Here is an 11,776-nt window from a genome sequence, read left to right on the forward strand (position 1 = left end):
ATGACTTGGCACTACAGTTTTGCCAGCCTGTTTAGAATTTATTTTTAAGGTCATTATAAAACAAACTGCATTTCTGCCTCTTACAGCTTTTTTGTGGTGTTTTGTTGTTTGTTTTTTTTAAGTTAAAAGAATGCTGTTTGGCAGATCCCTCTTTAAGTTCTTTTGAAAATACATAATTAATAGAAAATACACAACCACAAGGGCTCCAATAAAGTCAACTTTCAGTTGTTAAGCAGCTTCACTTAACACCGTGAGCCTGGCTTTCTAAATGCTGTGCACAAAGCACAGTCAGAGGTGACATGTCAGGTACACAGCTTTTCTAGGTCCGTCTCCAAAGTACCCAATTCATTTCTCACGTTCCTGTCACTTTTAGCACATACTTGTTAAACAGCTAAGTGAACTGGCGTTTACAGGGGTGTGCAATGATGGACCGTTCCCAGTGTCTTGACGAAGGGAGCGTAGTTCACATATTCATAAGAACGCTCTTTCATTCTTTCCACTTTATTCACTTCCTAACTTGGAAGAAAAAAAAAGGGGTTGAACAGATTTTTGTATTTAACGATACTGTTTCATTTGGAGTGAAACTTACCTTGTGCTTCTGCTTTTTATACTGAAGGTGGGTCAGTTTTCAGCGTTTGTCAGAGGTACTATTATGGCAGCTACGAGGTCTGAAGTCATACATTCAGAAAGTAAACAGATGCCACTGCAGAGCTCTTTGTGCTTTCCCACTGACCCACCTTTAATTGCAGCAAAGGCGTTACTGCATTTGCACCTGCAGTAAACTGGTACTTGAATTTTAGTGCGCGCTGTCTCGTCAGCTTTGTCACATTCTGACAGCATCCAAAATATACTCAGTGCTTTCCAAATAAAGATCCTATATTCTAAGACGGGATAGGTAGAAAAAGAGAAACATGCAGAAAACCCCAGTGTAATCCAACTGCATATAGTTTCATTTTTGATACTGCCATGGTTAAACCCCAAAATGTTCCTTCCCCAATTCAAATCCATGACTTCTCACTGCAGCCATCAGTAGCTCTAGTTCCACATTTTTCAGTTACTCCTTTCCAGCATTGACAAATAAGTCTTCTGTTACCACGTTGTTGATACTACCAGCAGAGGTGTCATCTAATGTGTGGTGTAGCAATCGCCTACTAAAGCGCAGATATATGCTACTAGTGGCAGTGAGAACACAAACACCTTTTTGATGCATGTGAGCACTCATCACAACAAAGTCCAACTCCTGTCAAAATTCAAATGCATCTTGAATTTCAGTCCAGCTGGATACATTCTGGATATTAACTGAGGCTAAAAGGTGAAAGATCTTGCATCTCTTGCCAGTCTCAGATATTTAGCACAACAGACCTTTTTACCTTAAAAATTATTTTGACAGTAATCCTTAATTTCCTACCAAGATGATATGAACATCTTTATCTCATTTGCCTGTAAATGTATTGACATCAGTATCTTCATAAACATATATATTAAATATATCACCTTATTTACCTGAATGAGTTTCTAGGTCTACCAAATAATTTCCAGTTAAAGGCATGCATTCCTTCTTTTACTGTGCTGCCTCTTTAACAATTAACTGTGACATGCTGAGCTTACTTTGTTACTTAAAACTGACTTCTAGGATGGTGATTTTTGAAGGGTTTTAACTTCTATTTTACTTTCCACCAGGGCACATGATGTAGCTCTCCCACGAATGAGAAGCAGAATGTATTAGATGCTTACTATACATACATGTATCATTACATGATTATTATGGTCTATTACTGAAAGTGTTCTAGCATCTTCATTTTTGCTGTTAGGAAATTGCATTTTAATATTTCTAACAGTATCCACACACACTTGTAAGAGCAAGGAGTTACAGTGAGGTCCATGGGACTTACCACTCAGAGACAAGCTGGAGAACGCAGCATATGCCACCACCTGCTGCGTGACATCTTGCACGATACAAGTTAGTGAGAAATAGGCAAAGATTTGTGTACTTGCTTAGTGAAGCTGATACTTAGCCTGTTGGTTAGCTCTTGGCTTAAGCTCTGACTTGCTTCCCCATTAATCCCCTTGCCTGGGGTTTGCAGCCTTACAGGATCCTAGGGACCAGAAGAGCAGCAGACCGTTCTGCAGGGGTTTGTTGCGCAGCTTGAACAAGAAGGGGACAGAGCTGAGCAGCACACGAAGAATCATCCAGATTTCTTCACTGATGCTGCCACCATCATTTCATGTAGTAGGAAAATAGTGTAAGAGTTTCATTGCTTTATTTGTTCAACCTACAGTAAAACCAATTTTGAGAGGAAAAGCCTGTATCTGGCTTTTAAATATTTTTCTTTTCTAGATCTTCATTTCCATACAATTCATCAGTCACCTCTTCATTTTACTCTTACTGGCCCACTATGGTGGCCACGCAGCCAACATGTTGCTCTTCTCAAGCTCTACAGAGGCTAGCTAGAGGCTATGAAGAGGATACATTGGATTGAGAGAGAATCAGAGGTATGAGGCAGAACTGAAGCAAGGTGCCGTTTTCAGGACATAATCCTGTGTTTTGTAGAGAGTACTCATTCACCAGGAAGTCCTACTTGCAAGTTCCTCGCTCTTTGGTACCATGCCATTGTTCAGGCTGGTTTTCCACCTTTCCATTCCTTTGATGAATGTGAGGCAAAACCCATCGTGTCTGTTACCTTCATCAACTGCTTCCATTCTGGGAACTTTTCCCACAAAGGAGTAACACCCAACCTTACCCTGGTTAACTTAACCCTGAAGTGCAATTAGGAAATTCTAGGACATGTTTCAGGGATTTTTCACAATCAATACTGAAAACTGTCATTTAGATACTTTCCCCCAGTGAGCCCTTATATGTTCAACAGGTGTTATCATCTACCACTTCTCACAATGTGAAGCCATTTACGTTTCTCCCCCCAACCCTACAAAGGAGGGCTACAGCTGGCATAGTTGCAGCTTATGGTGTAGGAACTGAAGGGCCACAGGATGGTGGGGTACAGACTGACACGGTCTTTGCTTTTAACTGTTTCTCTCTAGCGCAGCATTTGAAACTACCTCTTCTGTCTCATAAATTAGCACAATATGGTGCTGGCACAGTTAAAAAACCAATGCTTTAGCTTTTTGGCAGTTTTATAGATGAGAAAAACATCGCATTTCTCAAGCGTGATTGAATAGGTTCTTACGCCTGCATGCATGTAACAATGCCTGGTATTACACAGGTACAGAAGCTGGATGTTACAAATAGGAGTGACTTTGCTGAACATCAAGGGATGGCAATTTCATGAATTGAAAAGCCCGAGGGATCAATCTGTTGCTAGAGAAGACTGGGAATATGAAGCAGGTAAATTGTATGCCTGGTCCCAGGCATTATCTCTGGAGGATATTGGGCAATTTCCATCCACAGCAGATGCAAAAATCTTCAAAAGTTAAAGCACTGGAAAATTGCTAACCCTCCTAGTCACTTTAATGCATTCTGCCCTGCTTCGAACAAGGCTGCAAATCTGAAAGCATGGCTTCCCTCACCGGTTTAACAAGTTTAGCAAAACATACATTCCTGTAATTAATTTTTACCACGGGAAAAATAAAAATCTCTGCACGGCAAAGCTAGGACAAAAGTAAAACCGAGCAACTGTGACCATTTCGTAAGGTTTGTAACTTCTGCAAAGTACAGCTGTTTGATTATTTGGGTGTTAACAATTTTGTACTGAGACTTCTTTGGCTGGAGGATTTATTTAATTTATGTAGAGGTCAGCCTCACTCCCCTTGTTTTCAGAGAACAGTACTGAGCCAAAATCCAGCTCTTTCAGAAATCAGCTAAAAAACTTCCAATAAAGCTCTTAACGGGATCAGCTTCCAACTTTAAGACCGTGAAAAGTCATTAAATCAAAAGCTATAGTTCAACTAATTATCATCACCTTATTTTTTTTCTGATTATGTAATTCTTTTCAGTGTTTTGGATAATCTGCCAGGAGAACCAGTGGAAGGAAAAACTATTACTTGACAGTTACTCTTCCTGATTGCAGTAAATGAACTGAGAATCAGAAGAAATATATACACATATAAATTGCTTTGCACTCTGAAACATCTTCACCTGAAACTTTAATTTTTGATGTTTTGGTTTTATTATAGTAAGTTAAAATAAGTTCTTGGTATCAAGTTACCCCCTGCGTTAGATAAAAACATCGTTGTAGAACATCCTTGTAAGAGCCAGAGGAAGAAGTAAGAGCACATGTGACACAAGGCAAATCCCATGGAACATCCTCAGCCGACCAAGGACACCCAAGTGACTATGACGTCTTCCTGGGAATAAATTAGCCATGAGGGCTTTCCGAGAGGTACAAGACAACAGCAGAGCAATTTCTTGCTTTCCAGGAGTGAAAATGAAGGCCATCACTACACCAACATAGGGGAAAGCGCTTAGGCCATGCCTTGCATTGGCAGAAGTGTCACCACCTCAAGCACAATCCCATGCATTTTGTATGACTTCAGCAATATGGGAAAGTAAACTGACCACCTTGAGACTATGGAAGTTAAAAATGGGAGAAATACTTGCTTTCAGTTAGCATTATTCAGTTCTTTTGACAAAGAAGGGATGATGAAGTCAGAAAGTCTCATCAGTAGTACTCAAATACATACAAACAGGCCCAAAACATGCACAATTCACCACAGGAGCTAAAGATTCTCACATAGAAAAAGAATTATATGGTTGGTGTAAGTCAAGCTTGTAAGATGAGCCATGTGACAAAAAATGCACAAACAAACCGATGCTTAGAGCATGCCTGAGGACATACTGAAATGAGTGTGGGAAATGAGGCTGCCAGAGTAGGCCAAAGACGCATCTGTCTGGTAAAATTAAACAGTGCAATAACATGGCTAACCATTAAAGCCATCCATCTCATTATATCTCATATATATATCATATATATATATCTATCTCATATATATATCTCATTATATCATGAGTACTTTTTTCAGCACCGCTTACTGAGCAACATTTATCCATAATACAGGGGAACTGCTACCAAGGGCAACATCACCAGGAGCCACATCTGACAGACATCAGATACACGGCAAAAAGCATATTTTTTTAGTTCAAGTACTACATAGCATCAGTCTAGAAGGCTGGGTGCTCAGCATGCGATACTTAACGCTGGCATTCACTCCAATGAAGAGATGACTGAAGAGTCACTGGGTACTGAAACAGAGACCATGATAAGGTTTAATTTTACCTGTAAACATCGCCTAAAGCACCTGTCAGTGCAACTAAAGCATCGAGCATAGAAGTGGAAAGTGTTAATGAAAAGAAGTTAGAGCTGTCTTTACACATATTCCCTACCCTCTCCCTTGAAAGACCAAAAATTTTGCACATGCCAAGAAAGTTGCCTTGGACATGAAGGCACTTGGATTAAAAAATGCCCCTGAAACACCAGTAAAACTTGATAGGCTAAAGGTGGCTACAGGCTGGCTGGGGATCACGCATCCACGAGCATGTTATGAACTCCAAAGGTACAAAACTAATACAGAATCTGTGCAACACCCACAGCAACAGTTTTCCTTTCTATATTATGAAGCTGATGGAGTCAGAAAAGGAAAAAAAAAACCAAACACAAACCCAAAACCCCCAAAACCCAATCTGTAACAAAGGGGGAACATCTGTTGAAATTAAGAATTTCAGGATTTCAGGTCAACAAGGGTGGATAACTTATACCAAAAAATCTGGAAGGAATTATCTGAAAAAACCCTTTGCCAAACTAACATTAATTTCATGTCACACAGAACAAGTGAACACAGATGACTGAGCTGCTGCCAAAAAATAAGGCCGCATATTCCAAAAAAGTGAAGAATTTGGTATGAGCATCTATGAACCAGTTAAAATGTGAGAGCTCTCCTTAGTGAAATAATGGAACCATGATTGGAGACTCCTTATCAGCTCCAGAGGTGCTAAGAAGTCAGTCAAGCTGGCCTGCATAGCATCATGGAAGAAAGGCATTGCCAAAAATGCAAACTCGCTCTCAGAGAAGGGAAATTAAATAGGTGAACAAAATAACTGTAAATAACATTTACAGTGTGAAAAGATTGGTACAGTGGAAGAGAAGGTGACAGCAGTCTAAGACACTTGGTCTCCTTTTGAACCAAAACACGGGGACACTTCACAATTAAGAGAGGCCTTTCCTCCCATGACCCATCCCACTGGGACCAGCACAAATTAATCCAGAGCATCCTCCCATTAAATGGTACCACTAAGTGTAGAATGAAGTCAAGTTACCAGAGAGGGGGGCAGTGAAAGTTACTTCATGCAAATAGTTTTAAGTCATTCAAAGTATTAAAATGCTATTTTAGAACTCAGTATTAAAAAAAAAAAAGACCAGTTATTTTCAAACATTTTTGATAGTAGATTTTTAAACCAGGGGCTTTGATCTGACAGCAAGAGAGTTACCAAAAAATAGCAGCTGAGAAAAGGGTGGCAAGGGGCTGACAAGGAAGGCTTTCATCAGTCTGCTTGGGAAAATAAGATCATAACATCCTGTTTTACCTGCCCCGTGCACCCCCCTCCCCACTTCTTGTTATTGAATGTCATTCTAATCTGACACTTTAATCCTGAAATGAAGTTTGCCGTTCCTGTTATGGGACATGTTAAGCGGTATGCCTTGGACTTCTGGTGCTTTGAGGTCCAAGCGCGAGATGAACACGTGTTGTCTCGGAGCCCTCAATTCCACGTGCTTGACAGCGGGGAACAGTCTCTTCTGGCTGCTGGCCAACACCAAAGGCTGGCTTCAGTTTTCAGTCTTACAGTTTAAATTTATGCCTTGACACCGAGTTACAAATAGAACGATGAAGCCAACTCCAAACATTATTTCAAGCTTGAAATGCAGAGTAGGCACATGCATGCACTACAGCAATTAAAACTGAGGAGATTGTAAGATACAGCTAAAGATGCGAACTTGATGCTATATAAGGACGTGCAGCTATTCTTGTTGGGATAACTTTAACATAATGTTATGAATTATAGGAACACAGCATTTTTGAAGAGTTGCTTAACCGTGTAAACTCTGAAGTCCCGTAGAAAGTAATCCAAGTCCACTACACTTTCAGTATTACAAAGTTTACACAAGAGTGTTTAAAGATTAAAAATATTTTATTTACACTTTTCTTTATACACATTTTATACATTTTTTTCAGTTTAAAACCCAAACAGAGCGCATATGCAAGTCTGAGCATACTGTATCCATAGCTAGGGAAAATTACTTTCTGCCAAAAAAAGACAAGAAAAAAGGCTTTAAAACAGTTAAAAAGAGGCAATTCTTAAATTATTCAGAGAAGTCTATAGCAGCCTTGGGGTAATCATTAGACAGTTAATCCAAATGTACATATGAGGTCATATATATATAATTTTAATTTTCTCTAGGAAAAGTATTTCCAATTGCTAGACAGAAACATGGCACAGTTTGAAAATAACTTTTCCTGTTAACTTATCAAATACTTATCAAATACATTCTTTTCAATACAAACAATCTGATATTGTACACTGGAATCAAGTGGGATACTATAGCGGAATGGCAATCTCCAGCATATAATAATTTATTTTAAAAAGATCTACAAAAATAACAATATATAGGGAAAAATATTTAAAATAAAAACATAGCTCACTCTTCCTTTCACCTGTTCCCAGAATTGACATAAAAGTTAGGTGGGTCCCACTGAGGTAATAAAAGCCCTCTAAGTATAGCCAACCTTACAGTCCTACATAATTCTGTATTTCCTAGACTTACAGTAAGGTTTTCTACCAGAGCCATAAATAAAAACTACCATCTGCAAACAGGAGTGGTTTTCCCCTAGCTAGCAACTTAATATTAATCCAAAGGTATTTGAAATCGATCTTTGAAAGTTATTTTTAAAAGACTGTATAAACATTAATTGGAATTTGGGAAGTGGAAAAAAATAATTAGTAGAGGGAAATCCAGGAAAACTGTGCTCAAAACAAGTCAGTTTTTCTGCCACCTGTCACATACAACTACATTTTATGAAGTTTACCCACACAAATGGAAATTTTAAAGTTACTCACCAACTTTCAGAAATAGAATACAGATGCAAAAGCAGTCATTAGTATTGATTTTAAGCAGCTTCAGATTGTTTTACAAACATTAAAATCTCAAAATGTTAGCTACAGGACACCAGCAAGCTTTGTTTTAAATAGATTACACGTGCTTTCCCACTCTCCTCCAGCGGGCCCTGTTACATGTGAAGGACCATGCTTATTCAAGTAACCTCACCAGCTATATTTTTATTAACGGAAGGAGGGCAGGACAGGTGTTTTCTTTGATGCCCCCAACCCTATAAACACTTAAGCACAGGCTTAGTAATGTTTGCGTTTGTATGTTTTAAGTACCTTACAGTTTTCTGTTTTCTTTATATTGGACTGTTCACATATGTGAAGTACACATTTGAAGTGTTAAAAGAATCAGGGGCCCGATTCACTATTTTTTTTTTTTAAGGAAAAGGCAAAATACCTGTATAAATGCAACTATTTCTAAAAAGGCTTTGTCATATAAATGCTGGCACAAGCCTGAAGTTTATTTTTAAAGAGCCGTTAGCATCTCCCCATAACACTTACCCTCCTTTTGCAAAAGAACGGACATAATGAGTTAAGCAATGTTTTTCTTTTGAAACCAATTGGAATTTGTACCTGCTGAATTTTATCCTTTGCTTCCTGAGTGTCAAGTGAAGCTTCGTCCCTGATGTAAGGGATGATATCATATTATCAGCATGAAAAAACGCAGCACTTGGGTTTATAAAGCAGGAGGTCCTCAAGAAAAAATGGCTGCAAATCTCAGAAAACAGAGAAATATTGAAGTCACAAACCCTTAGAGCCAGTTACAACAGGATTGCCATCATACTGCAGAAAGTAGGGCAACCACACTTTTCAAAAAGAAAGTAGCATAAAAGCAGGTTGCCAGGTAGCTCACACGCTGCCACTAGCCCCTCTTGCTAGCAGTGCTTACTGAAACAGCAGAGCCTTTGTAAAATCAAGTCATGCCTTCCTCCAGCTGAATCAATGCAGAAGAACATTTCAGAAGGATTTTTTGCCACTTAATACTTCCCACTATGAAACTACTACCAACACTTTGTGGGGAAAAATGAGCTATTTCTTCCTTATGCAGTTCTTTGAGAAAAGTTATCTGTCCCCTAAAAACAGATATAGCAGCATGCGGAATGGGAATTGGCAACATCCAACTCCTTTAGAGGAGCACTGTGCTTTTTGTCCATTCTGGCTCATTTGAAAACAAAATTTCCTCCTGCAGCTAGTTGCTAGACTAAGACGTGAAGCTGATACATTTTTGCTATAAACATGGGGGAAAAAAACCCTAGGCTGTAACTCACTATGTCCACCTTGTTAAGAAAAGGCAAGTATACTTGCTGTTTAAAAGAAGGTCATATGTTAAATTTTAAATATGCGGGTGAGATCAGATTTGCTGGTATTCCATTATGGTTGGGGTGGGAATAGAAGAAACACACCCAAACTTAACTAATCAAAGATCATAACTTACCTTTTCCTTGACAAACGAGAGGCATTTAAATGTTTTTAAAAGTCGTATTAATCTGATTATACTACTTTAAATTTGACAGTAATAGGCAATTCTTAGCCAGTAATTTTTGTTTCTATTTAAACACTAGATTATCTGGAGCTAAATACTAAGAGCAAACACAAACAGAAACTTTCAGTTTAGAAAAAACGAAAGAAAACACCCCTGATATGTAAAGTAACAAAAAATAACTGCCTCAAAAGTTCCATGGCAATGGAGAAGAGAATAAGCTAATTTTATATTTCATGTTTGAAAAAATAAAAGCACAGTAGAAATGTAAATGAACAAAACATTCTCACATACCCCCATGTTCTAAACCCAAGCAAATTCCAATCATACCTAATGGTCAAAAGGTTACAGCCAGCTTCTCAACGGACACACAACTTCAGGGAAGCTGAAACCAACAGTTCAAGTTAGAACTTCACAGAATAATTACTACCACCGTCCTGAACAAGATCTTTCAGAACTGGGTGCCTGAAGATACATACGAACTTAAAAGCAGAGCACCTAAAAATGATCTGGTTCTTCATGTTTCAAGTGTCAATACTCACCAATGACTTTAGCAGCAGTTGCTTAAATGCAGACTCAGAAACATAGCTTGAGACACCCTCATCCTTACCATTATTTTTAATAAAGTCTTGGCCATGTCTCTTTACTACACCTGAATCATGGAAGACCAGATATCCAGAACCATGTCCATTCCCCAGGCTGGCCCTAGATAAAAGTGAAATACTCTGTACTATACGCAACATGCCCACAAAAGCCTTCTCAGGCAGGATTCGTTTTTGCTGCCCCATAAACTTATTGAGAAATGAGCTGGTGACAAGAGCAATACAACAATTAAAAAAACCCTTGGTTTTCTTCTTGTGTCCCAATATTCCATTAACTATGTACAGCAGAACCTTTTTACTTGTGCACAGCCAGCACCTACTGGAGTCTGTTTATCTCCCTACCCATGCAGGGTAATGTACACACAAGTCTCACAGTGAAACTGAGGTTTTAGCGTAAGCCGTGCTGGCTTTAAGGTAAGCTATGCAGAAAGTAAATTAGATTTCCAATTCAGTAAACTGAATTTTTATTTAAAAACAGACTTGAATTTAACTGAAAACCAGTCTGCATCAGAAGGCTGAATCAACATTTGGTCCAGTCACTACTGGTGTAAGCAACTTACCACTACAGCTATGATGGCGTACATTCTCTCTTTCTGTTAAAACATATGGAAAGAAAATACTCCATCAATAAATCATTTCTAATTTAAAAAAAAATCTGCCAACTTGCCATATAGCTCCAAATCCTCACATCTCAACCCAGAACATAATTACTAAAAAAATGTCAAAATACAAGTATGAGGAGCTTTACATGTTATTTTAACTTCCATCAGTTATCTCAAACTTAGTTTAGGCAAGTAGGTGTTATTTTTAACATAGGAAATTTAGGGTGATTTTGGTCCCTTTTAAGTGCATTCTTTTGAACTCCCTGAGTACTATACATTCCTTTTCTACAGTGATTTCTGACTGGAAGATATTGAATAAAGTGGTTTTGCATTGCTGCATATAAAGTCAAGTCTACTGCTCAAAGTGAAACACAGCAGCGTAAGATTTTACAAAATACGCAGGTGCACATTTCAGCATTTTGCCCCTACACATCCGAACTAAGCGTGAGCCTTAACTTCTCCAAACCTCTCCTCCAGATTCTAGAAGTGGCTAATTTCATATCATTAAATATAATCAGAATGTAATTACTATTATTATTGATGTCTTGGCAGATAATTTTTACCAATCTACTGTCAGTAATACCTGCGAGTTAAGACAATGCAGTTATTCAAAGCCCTCTTGGACAACACATCTTGATTCAGGCACTCCGAGGTCAGTAGCTATAGTTGTGTAGGTTTTTTTGTGAAAGGAACATAAATGGTACTAACCATCCAGCCACCTAACTCCCTATTTTCAAAACACAGTAGTTCATAGCAGTCAATAATTAAAATAATATAAAAAATATTCTACCACTTCAGTACAAGTACAACAAAATACTTGTATTGAAGTACGAGTACAAGCAAAGTACTGAGAATAAACTGTAATTTATCCAGTTCCAAAAATAACTGTGGGTCAAAGCAGTGCTGAGCATTTGCTTATTGACATTTTCCATTTTCATAAAAAAGACGACTGGGCAGCACATTCAAACATAAAAGAAAC

The sequence above is a fragment of the Phalacrocorax aristotelis genome, chromosome 1 (genome assembly GCF_949628215.1).
Source record: "Phalacrocorax aristotelis chromosome 1, bGulAri2.1, whole genome shotgun sequence".
NCBI classification, from domain to species: domain Eukaryota; kingdom Metazoa; phylum Chordata; class Aves; order Suliformes; family Phalacrocoracidae; genus Phalacrocorax; species Phalacrocorax aristotelis.